Source organism: Rattus rattus, chromosome 8 (assembly GCF_011064425.1).
Source record: "Rattus rattus isolate New Zealand chromosome 8, Rrattus_CSIRO_v1, whole genome shotgun sequence".
NCBI classification, from domain to species: Eukaryota; Metazoa; Chordata; class Mammalia; order Rodentia; family Muridae; genus Rattus; species Rattus rattus.
In genome coordinates, this window is record NC_046161.1 from 84,190,415 (window position 1) to 84,200,139 (window position 9,725).

Below are 9,725 nucleotides of genomic sequence, written 5' to 3' on the forward strand. Positions count from 1 at the left end.
ACTTTTTCAGTACAACATTGCCTTTGCTTTAGGGACAAGTAATAGCTAATGACTGGCTTATGTATGGGGATATAATTTTATTTTTCACATGATAGAAAAGGAAGACACAGATTTCTAAAACTCATACTGATGGTAAAAGAGAGAAAAAAACCCTTGATGTAAAATCCGTAGCATATCAGGATGTCTCACAGTATATACTTTTGTCTAAACTTCTTTGCTTGCAAATGTTCATTCCAATGACTTTTTGGTCTGGTAGGAAGCCTCTGGCTTCTGCTACTCTATCAATACTGGAACCTCATTGGAACTCCTTTCAGATATCCTGTTGTTGCCCTGTGCCATGGAGATCCTTTAGTTTTGATCTGGAGGACCAGCCCCTTGATGCAATCTGCATTTTATTGATATTGGTAGATGGTGGGTTGGGCAACCCAAAGTCCTGGATCTGGGCCTGAGAGATATCTTAACTGGTCAGCCCTTTCAAGACCTTGGAGCTAGATCATGAGAAACCCCTGCGACCAGGGCTGCACTGGTGAGGTTCCATGCTTGCTCTGCCACATGTTATAACAGGTGAGGAACATAGCCAGTTCTCCTACTCTCATGACCCAGGGCCAGCTTGTTGCCTGTGGTAGGTGTTAAGGGACAAGAAAGGGGGTGGAGGGCAACTCTCCCTCATCTACACCACTGCCTACCAGACACAAGGCAGGGTCTGCTCTCTCAAGCTCATAACATGGGGACTGGTTTACCCACAACTCCCTTGATGTGTGGAAGCTGCTCTCCTGAGTACTGTAGTTGGCTAGGGGTGGGGTCGGCTCTCCTGCTCTCCAACCCCCAGGGCCAGCTCTTTTATGATGCCCAAGTAAGGGGTGGGAATTCTTCACAGTACTCAGACTTCAGCATGTCACCAGGCAGCAGACCTTACCAGAGATGTCCACCTGGCATTTGGTCATAACAGACCTCTGCTGCTGTGGGGCCATGGATCCAAACATGGCCTCTGATGGCAACACAGGCCAAGACCTCACCATAGTCTCAGATGGCATCATTGGGTCCTCACATCAAGCTGTTCCTCACTACCCTTGAGTCTCCAGCTCTGCCTGCCTTCATTGTGCCCACATCCTTCTGTTTCTCTCTCTCTCTCTTCCATTTCCCCAACACTTACAACTCCCAGGCTCTTCTAGGCTGTGCCCGGAGTCTTTGAATGTCTGTGGTCATCTCAGGAGTGGTCTTAGGAGTGCTATGCCCCACTCATGCATTATGGTACCTGGCAGGTGTCATCTTAGGAAGGTGCCCCCACCCTTGACTTGCACTGCACTGGACTGGTGGTCCTCACAGACAAGCTACCTGTCTGCGTAGCCTGTCTGGGCTTATGTGGTACTGGACTGATGATCTCCTCAGGTTCACTTTTTTCAGGGAACATTGGCTACTAATTATTCTGATGTTTACAGGGCAGAACACTGGGCCTAGGCACAGCCTCTCCCCTCACTGCCATCTACTGAAACACATGTGACACAGCAGCCACACTTGCAATGCTCCTAAGGGCAGTCGTACCTTATGCTTTAATCTTGATATTTTATCTGGGACCATTCTTCCTGTAAAGCACTCCACTGAGTTTTCTAATTGCATTATTGGACTTTTTTTTTTCAATTTCATCTTGATTTTGGTTTGAGCCATCTTCAATAATCCCGTGTCTTTGTTGAAATCAGTTTACAAATCCCGAATCATCTTCATCAGTTCATTTATCTTCATGTTAGTATTTTCTTGGACATCACTCAGACATTTGTTGTTATTCTCTTTAAGTTTACTGAGATGTTTTTGTCTCCTTTAATATCTCTGAATTTTTTGTTCTGTTTCATAGAAAACTATCACTGGATACCATTTTTATGGGACCTACAGATTGGGAGGAGATATACTGTCTTGGCCCTTCATATTGCTTACATTATGTGCATGTGCGTGTGTGCATGCATGTATGCATGTATGTGTATGTGTTAAGACTTGGGCATAGAGACTTCTTTTGTTTGTGTGAGTCCAATGTGACATTGTAGACTGTTGTGGTTTGCCTTGGGGTTTTCTCTGAATTTGTTAAATAAAGGCAAGAGCGTGAGATTTGGGCAGAGGTAGGAGTTGGGAGTGAGAGGGGGATTAGATTCAGAGGTTAGGTTGACAGTTGACAGTTGGAGACAGTTGAGCGAGTGGAACCTGAGGAGGGGGGGGTGAGGATTGACAGTTGAGGGAGGAGGGGTTAGAGAAGGAAGCCAGGAGGAAGAAGAGAGGAAGTTGGAGGGACGATGGGGAACTGGGAGGAGTTAGAGGTACCAGGGGGGAGAAGAAGCTGGAGACTTGGTAAATAAAAGGTGCAGGGATGAGTAATTTGGGAACTGGGATTAGGACAGTGTAATGTGGATCTGCCAAATCTAGACGCTGGATTGCTTTAATGCTGAATGAGTGTGTTTTTTTTTAAGAAAGAGTCTCAATTTAAGTAAGTGTGGCTGGGCTGAGTTTATGCCAAGATATCCAGCAGATATCTGGGGCACTGAGGTGTGGAACCCTAGCAGGGTAAAAACACCAGTTGTATGCTCTTTTGTGTAAGAGTCTCAGTATAAGAAAGTGTGTGGCTGGGTTGTGTTTCTGCCAAGATATCCAGAAGATATCTGGGAAGCGAGGTGTGGGACCCTAGCAGGGAAAAACACCCTGAGGGAAAAACATTCCACCCCGGTTTTTCGTTTATACATTTTTACTTTTACTTTATTTTTTATTTATTTACGACAACATATGGCGCCCAACTAAACCATTAGAACTCAACTAACCTGATATAAAAGTTTACTTCCCTCTCAACCCCAGAATAGGCAGGAGTACTAGTGGATTGGGAATTGACTGGGTCTGAGGGTCTCCTAAGAATCGAGAGGACTGCATTTATTCTGAAGCAGAGGGAGAAAAAGGTACAAGGGCTTCAGATCAGATACTACTTTGATGTAAGAGAGATATATAACTTTATGATACTTAAAGATGAGAAACATAATGAATATCTTTTGGGCCTTATGGAATGATATTTTGAATGGTCTGACAGTTGAGAATTTTGAGGAAAAAGACACTTTATCATTTACCAGTATTGCAATATTCATTCTTCTGATTTACTATATCTTCTCAAAAGACAGGGCCCTAAATAACAAATTTCTAGCCTTAGAACAGAAGATACAGGTAATTATGGAACAACATGAACAACAGAAAGAGAAAATTAAATCTTGGCAATATAGCCTAGAAGGAACACTAGAATTGAAGACACAGAAAATTATAGATCAGAATAAGAGACAGAAAGATGAAAATGAAAGTGATAGACAGGAACTAGAAAGGATGTTAGAACAGAACATACAACAGCACACAGCCCTAAATAGCAAATTTCTAGCCTTAGAACAGAAGATACAGGTAATTATGGAACAACATGAACAACAGAAAAGAGAAAATTAAATCTTGGCAATGTAGCCTAGAAGGAACACTAGAATTGAAGACACAGAAAATTATAGATCAGAATAAGAGACAGAAAGATGAAAATGAAAGTGATAGACAGAAACTAGAAAGGATGTTAGAACAGAACATACAACAGCTCACAGATCATACTGAACAGCAGAGAGAAAGTAATGAGGTTTGGAAGCAAGACTTAGAGAATAACTTTTTAAAATTAATCAATCAAAAGATAATGGATAACAAATTATTAGAAGTACAATATAAAGAAAAATTCAAAGTGTGGAAGCAAAACCTTGAACAGAGAATTCAGGAACTTAAAGAACAGGGGGAAAGACAGAAAGAGAAATATGAAGCACGGATACAGACTTTAAGAGAGGAATTTAAAATTACAACTAAAGAAAAAACTCAGGTAGAGACAGAAGATAAAATTAAGGAAAGCCAACCTAAGGTTTTTAGGAAACAAACTTTAGTCTATCCAGTTAGTGTGCAACAAAGGCCTCCAAACGATGATCATCCACAGGGTTATGAAGAATTTGAATGGCAACCCATGGATGTATTAGAATTAAGGAAATTTAAGGAAAGTGTAACTAATTTTGGAATGCATTCGCCATTTGTAAAACAAATCTTAATTTCTTGGGCTATTAAAAAATAGAGTAATCCCCAAGACTGGAAAGATATGGTAAGAGCAATTCTAGAGCCTGCTGAAAATTTGCAATGGATTTCATGGTGAGAGAAGAAGTGAGGAGATAGCAAGACAAAATAGAGCTAGGGGCAGAGAGATTTCCACAGATCAACTGCTTGGTGAAGGCCGCTTTGCTGAAGTAGAGGTGCAGGCTATATATGATGAAGAAACTCTGTCATGGTGTCGATTGTCAGCCTTAAAGGCCTGGGACAAAGTCGCAGAATCAGGGAAAAGACTTGAAACATTCACTCAAGTCATACAAGGTCCTAAAGAAACCTTCCCTGACTTTTTACAAAGGCTTACCTCAGCTGTGGAAAGGAGTGTATCAGATTCAGCGGCAAGAAAGGCGATAATTGAGTCTTTAGCCTTTTGAAAATGCAAATACCAAATGCAGGGAAGTAATTAGACCACTAAAGGCAAGGTCCGCACCAATAGATGAGTGGATTAGATATACAGCTGATGTTGGATCTTGTTCTCCTGATACTACTTTTGATAGGAGAAGCTGCCACTGGACAGCTAGAGATGACCCAAGATTTCAAATGTTTTAATTGTGGTGAGCAGGGCCATCTCAGATATTACTGTAATAAAAAACCAAAGTGATACAAAAAAGGGGACTGTGCCTCCTAGAATGTGTCAAAGATGTGGCAGATATGGACATTTGACTAGGAAGTGTACAGCAACAACAGACAGATGGGACCGATCCTGACAAAAAACTCCCAAGGGGGCCTCTGAGGCCCCAATACCAGGCAGGGAGAGTTCTCCTCCTCAGAACGATTAAACAACAAGACTTCAAAACGAATATTTTGGCTAACGCCTATAGAGGACCAAAGGCCAAAACTAAAAATACTTGTAGAAAAAATCGAAATTGGAAGAATGGTTTACCCCGGAGCAGATGTTACCATCATCTCTCCAAAATCTTGGCCCATTAGTTGGCCACTTCAAGGAGTGGAGATGCAGTTTCAAGGTGTTGGCACTTTATCCCAAATAAAACAAAGCATCAGGTGGTTTAAATGTATAGGACCAGAAGGTCAGGTAGGAAAATTAAGGCCACACGTGGCTGATATAGCCATTAATTTATGGGGAAGAGATCTACTACAGCAGTGGAAAACTCAAATTAATATCCCCTCAGTTTCAGGTTCTGGCCCTAAAATTCATCAGACTCCTAATAAAAACTTTAAATTAGTCAGGGAATGTTATCAAGGACAGTTAGAGACTGTCCAAGCTGTCCATAAGCAAGATACAGCAGAGGCTGACAATTTAGTGCTACCCCAAGGAGCCACTGCTGTTAAAACAACAACAGCCTTGCACTAAGGTGGCTGACTGACCAACCCATCTGGATTGATCAGTGGTCCATGACAAAAGAAAAACTACAGGCATTAGAGCAGCTAGTCCAGGAGCAGCTGGAGGCTCAGCATATAGAGGAGTCCACCAGCCCTTGGAATTCTCCAGTATTTGTTAAACTACTCCATTAAAAAACAGTCTGGCAAATGGAGGGTATTGACAGATCTCAGAGCAATTAATAAGATTATTCAGCCGATGGGTTCCATGCAGCCTGGGATCCCACTGCCTTCTTTGTTGCCTAGGGAGTGGCCTATTATAGTGATTGACTTAAAAGATTGCTTTTTCACTATTCCTCTACATGAAGGCGATAAGGAAAGGTTTGCCTTTTCGGTGCCTACCCTTAATAGAGGTCGCCCCATAAAAAGATATCAATGGAAAGTCCTTCCACAAGGAATGTTAAATAGCCCAACCTTGTGTCAATATTTTGTACAGCAGCCATTAGATATAATTCACAAAAAATTTCCCCAATCTATTATTTATCATTACATGGATGACATTTTATTGTCTGATTCAGATATAAATATCCTGGAAAGAATGTTTGATGAAGTAAAAAAAACATTACCATGTTGGGGATTACGAATCCCCTGAGAAAATACAAAGAGGGGATTCTATTAATTATCTAGGGTATAAAATAAGTGTACAAAGAATTAGGCCACAAAAGGTGCAAATCAAAAGAAGCAAATTAAGGACACTTAATGATTTTCAGAAACTACTTGGAGACATTAACTGGTTGAGGCCTGTGATTGGCTTGACCACTCAAGAGTTGAGCAATTTATTTCAAACACTACAAGGCGATAAAGAATTAAATAGCCCAAGGAAACTATCAGCTGAGGCTGAGAAAGAGCTAGCTTTGGTAGAAAGGAAACTGCAGGATTACATCTGATCAGATTGATCCAAAGATGGCCTGCATATTAGTCATCTTGCCTCTACTCATTCCCCTACAGGAATTCTCATGCAAAAGGAAGATTATATCTTAGAATTGATATTTTTAGCACATAAACAGAGTAAGAAACTGAAAACCTACATTGAGAAGGTCTCTGAATTGATACTTAAAGGAAAATTGAGACTTCGACAATTAGTTGGAATGGATCCGGCTGAAATTGTGGTACTTTTTACTAACGCAGAAATTAACTCTTTGTGGGTACAAAATGAACATTGGCAAAGAGCATGCAGTAACTTTTAGGAGACATTAACAACAAATACCCTAAAAGCAAAAAGACTTCAGTTCATAAAAACTAACTAACTGGATCCTCCTCAGATAGTAAAGGGAACTCCAATATCTGGAGCCCCTACATTTTACACTGATGCCAGTAAGTCAGGGAAGGCAGGATATAAATCGGAAAATGTAAACAAGGTGACTGAGAGTCCCTATAAGTCAGTTCAAAAATCTGAACTGTATGCAATACTCATGGTGTTGTCAGATTTTCGAGAGCCTCTTAATATAGTAACTGACTCTCAATATGCAGAAAGGGTTGTTTTGTACATAGAGACTGCTGAACTTATTCAGGATGATTCCAATTGACATCACTATTTATTCAGCTACAACAAAAAATCAGAAATAGGAGTTACCCACTATATATAACACACATAAGATCCCATACAGGTCTGCCAGGCCCTCTGACACAAGGTAATAATGAAATTGACCAGCTACTGATAGGAAGTGTACTAGATGCTTCAGAATTTCATAAAAAACACCATGTTAACAGCAAAGGCTTAAAGAAAGAATTTTCTATCACTTGGCAACAAGCCAAAGAGATTGTGAGGCAATGTCCTACTTGCTCGTTATATAATCAAACTCCATTGCCTACAGGAACTAACCCTAAGGGTACCCAAAGAAATGAAATTTGGCAAATGGATGTTCTCTATTTTACAGAGTTTGGTAAGCTGAAATACATACATCATACTATAGATACATATTCAGGATTTCAATGGGCAACTGCCTTAACGTCAGAAAAGGCCGATTCTGTAATTACACATTTGTTAGAAGTTATGGCTATAATGGGAATACCCATACAAATTAAACGGACAATGGTCCCATATATCTCTAACAAGATTAAGCGCTTCTTTGACTATTATAATATAAAAACATGTTACAGGTATACCACACAATCCTACAGGAAGTTTATCGATTGTGGAGAGATCTAATCAAGTCTAAAGGAGATGCTTAACAGGCAAAAGGGGTCAATAAAAACTCCCAGAGATAGGATACATAGTGCTTATTAACCTTAAATTTTTAAATGTTGATGAACAAAACAGCACAGCTGCTGAAAGACATTGGATTGTGGAAAAGACTACTGAACTAAACCAGCCTGTTTATATTAAGGATATTCTGACGTCAGAATGGAAAATGGGAAATGTGTTACGCTGGGGAAGGGTTATGCCTATGTTTCTACAGGAGAAGAAAAGCTGTGGGTTCCTTCCAAGCTGATAAAAATCAGAAATGACAGGGGAGACCTCCTGAAGTCCTTGGCAACACAGAAGAAAAGGAGACTAAGACGATCAACAAATAGGTGATGTATATATGAGGTTGTTTAGGTCTCCGTATGAACTGGTTGAGACTGAAATGTCTATAAACAGCCAGTGATATTTTGAGTGCAAATTCTCATAACTTGTAATACGATGTATTACAAAATTATGTTACGGTTTGATTATATGATTAACCTAACCTGAAAAAAGGTAGTCATTTTTTTTTTTTGATCTTTATTTACTAAACTGTGCACCCTGCTTATCCCATTTGAAAATGCTTATATAAGTATATAATTCTTTTAAAGTTTTTTTTGCTGCAGGATGAAGTAAGATAAAGAGAGCTCTGAAATTATACACACTCTGTGATTCTTAGATTCCGTGACGTTCCAGTCCAACTTCGTGTTTGATTCTCCCTTAATTACACTGAAGATGCTTGATTTAAAGGCCTGCTTTAAGAACTTTCCCAGAATGGACATCTTCCTTATACAGCACTTCAAACTGTCATAGTAAAGATGTCAGCTAAGCCATGAACTTTCTCAGCACAGAATGACTGGCAGGCAAATCCGGCTAGCTCTACTTCGACAAAGCCAACTTTTCCTAATATCCCTTGGGCCCCAGAAGGGAATTGTTCGGCCCAATCCAGCTAGAAGCAGACAAGGAAGATCGTCGTCCCATTTCCTTATGTTGGGGTGGATGGTTCTGTTTATTTTAAGAACTGTGGATAAGTTTTCTTTTAAGGGATACAATACAAATGTAGCTTTGGGCAGGGGAAACTAGAGAATGTAAACTTAGGGATTGCTACTTTTCCTTTCCTTTTTTGTATCCTTCTTAGATATAGTAATACATAGAAATTAGAGAAATAGACAAACAGATAGATTGGCAAACTTACTCTTAAACAAAATTTTACCGCTATATTTTACATTGATAGAAATGTTTGTAATTGATACAAAGTTGAAGCTGTAATCTTTTCATTGGTATAGAATGCATTTTACACAAATGCGAGGTTTTCAATGGTATACTTTCTTGTTGATTTATAATTGAGATTAATATTGCTACTTTAACATGGGCATTGTGCCTCCACTATGCATCTAAGAATACAAGTCTTAGACCCGGTCCTATAACTGCTGTTATACATTATTTTTAGTTGATTAACCAGTACCAGCTAAGGGTCAGATGGCAAGGTTATGGTTCTAAGTCAGTTTAGATGGGTTTTGTAAATCCTTCGATTAGAGAGGGCCAACGGTACTCTATGCTTAACAGTTCAGAAACGCCTATGTAGATAGGAAATTCAAGGGCATCAGAAGTCCAAAGAATAACCTGTTTATGGACATTTCTTCATCTAGATCATTTTACTAGAGACTTGTCTGCCCTGACAGGGCCCCTTAGACTCGGAAGAAGAACTTGAGCATCAATGGAGTTGCTCAAATCGTGGTAACGCAGCCACTGAGCAAATTGCTTCAATTCATCTACAGACAAGACACTGTCCAGAAAGGGACAAATTATGCAGAATAGTCGACTGATAATCTCTGCCGAGGCAGGGTGATCAGCCCCCTTCAAAATCTGCATTGATAAGGTCTGTCAGATGATCCTGTGCCAGAAGGCTGAAGACTGATGCTCCAGCATATTAAGGAAGAAGGGGACTGTGCAGGTGATCAGCAGTCTTTATAAAATTGGCTAAGCTTGGAAGCCATGTTTTGTGCTTCCTATGTATTCAGGTAATATTAATCATGCTTGGATTTCTGATGTGGTTGGAGAATAGTAGTCTCATAGACAACCCGAATGG

The 9,725-nt window shown here is 40.1% G+C and overlaps 1 non-coding gene across 1 annotated transcript; it reads right to left on the minus strand.

Moving 5' to 3' along the window:
• Positions 1–1,406: 1,406 nt before the first annotated feature.
• Positions 1,407–1,537, minus strand: LOC116908405. The gene has a single exon (XR_004388948.1). It is a non-coding gene; the product is annotated as a small nucleolar RNA SNORA17 (small nucleolar RNA).
• Positions 1,538–9,725: the final 8,188 nt, after the last annotated feature.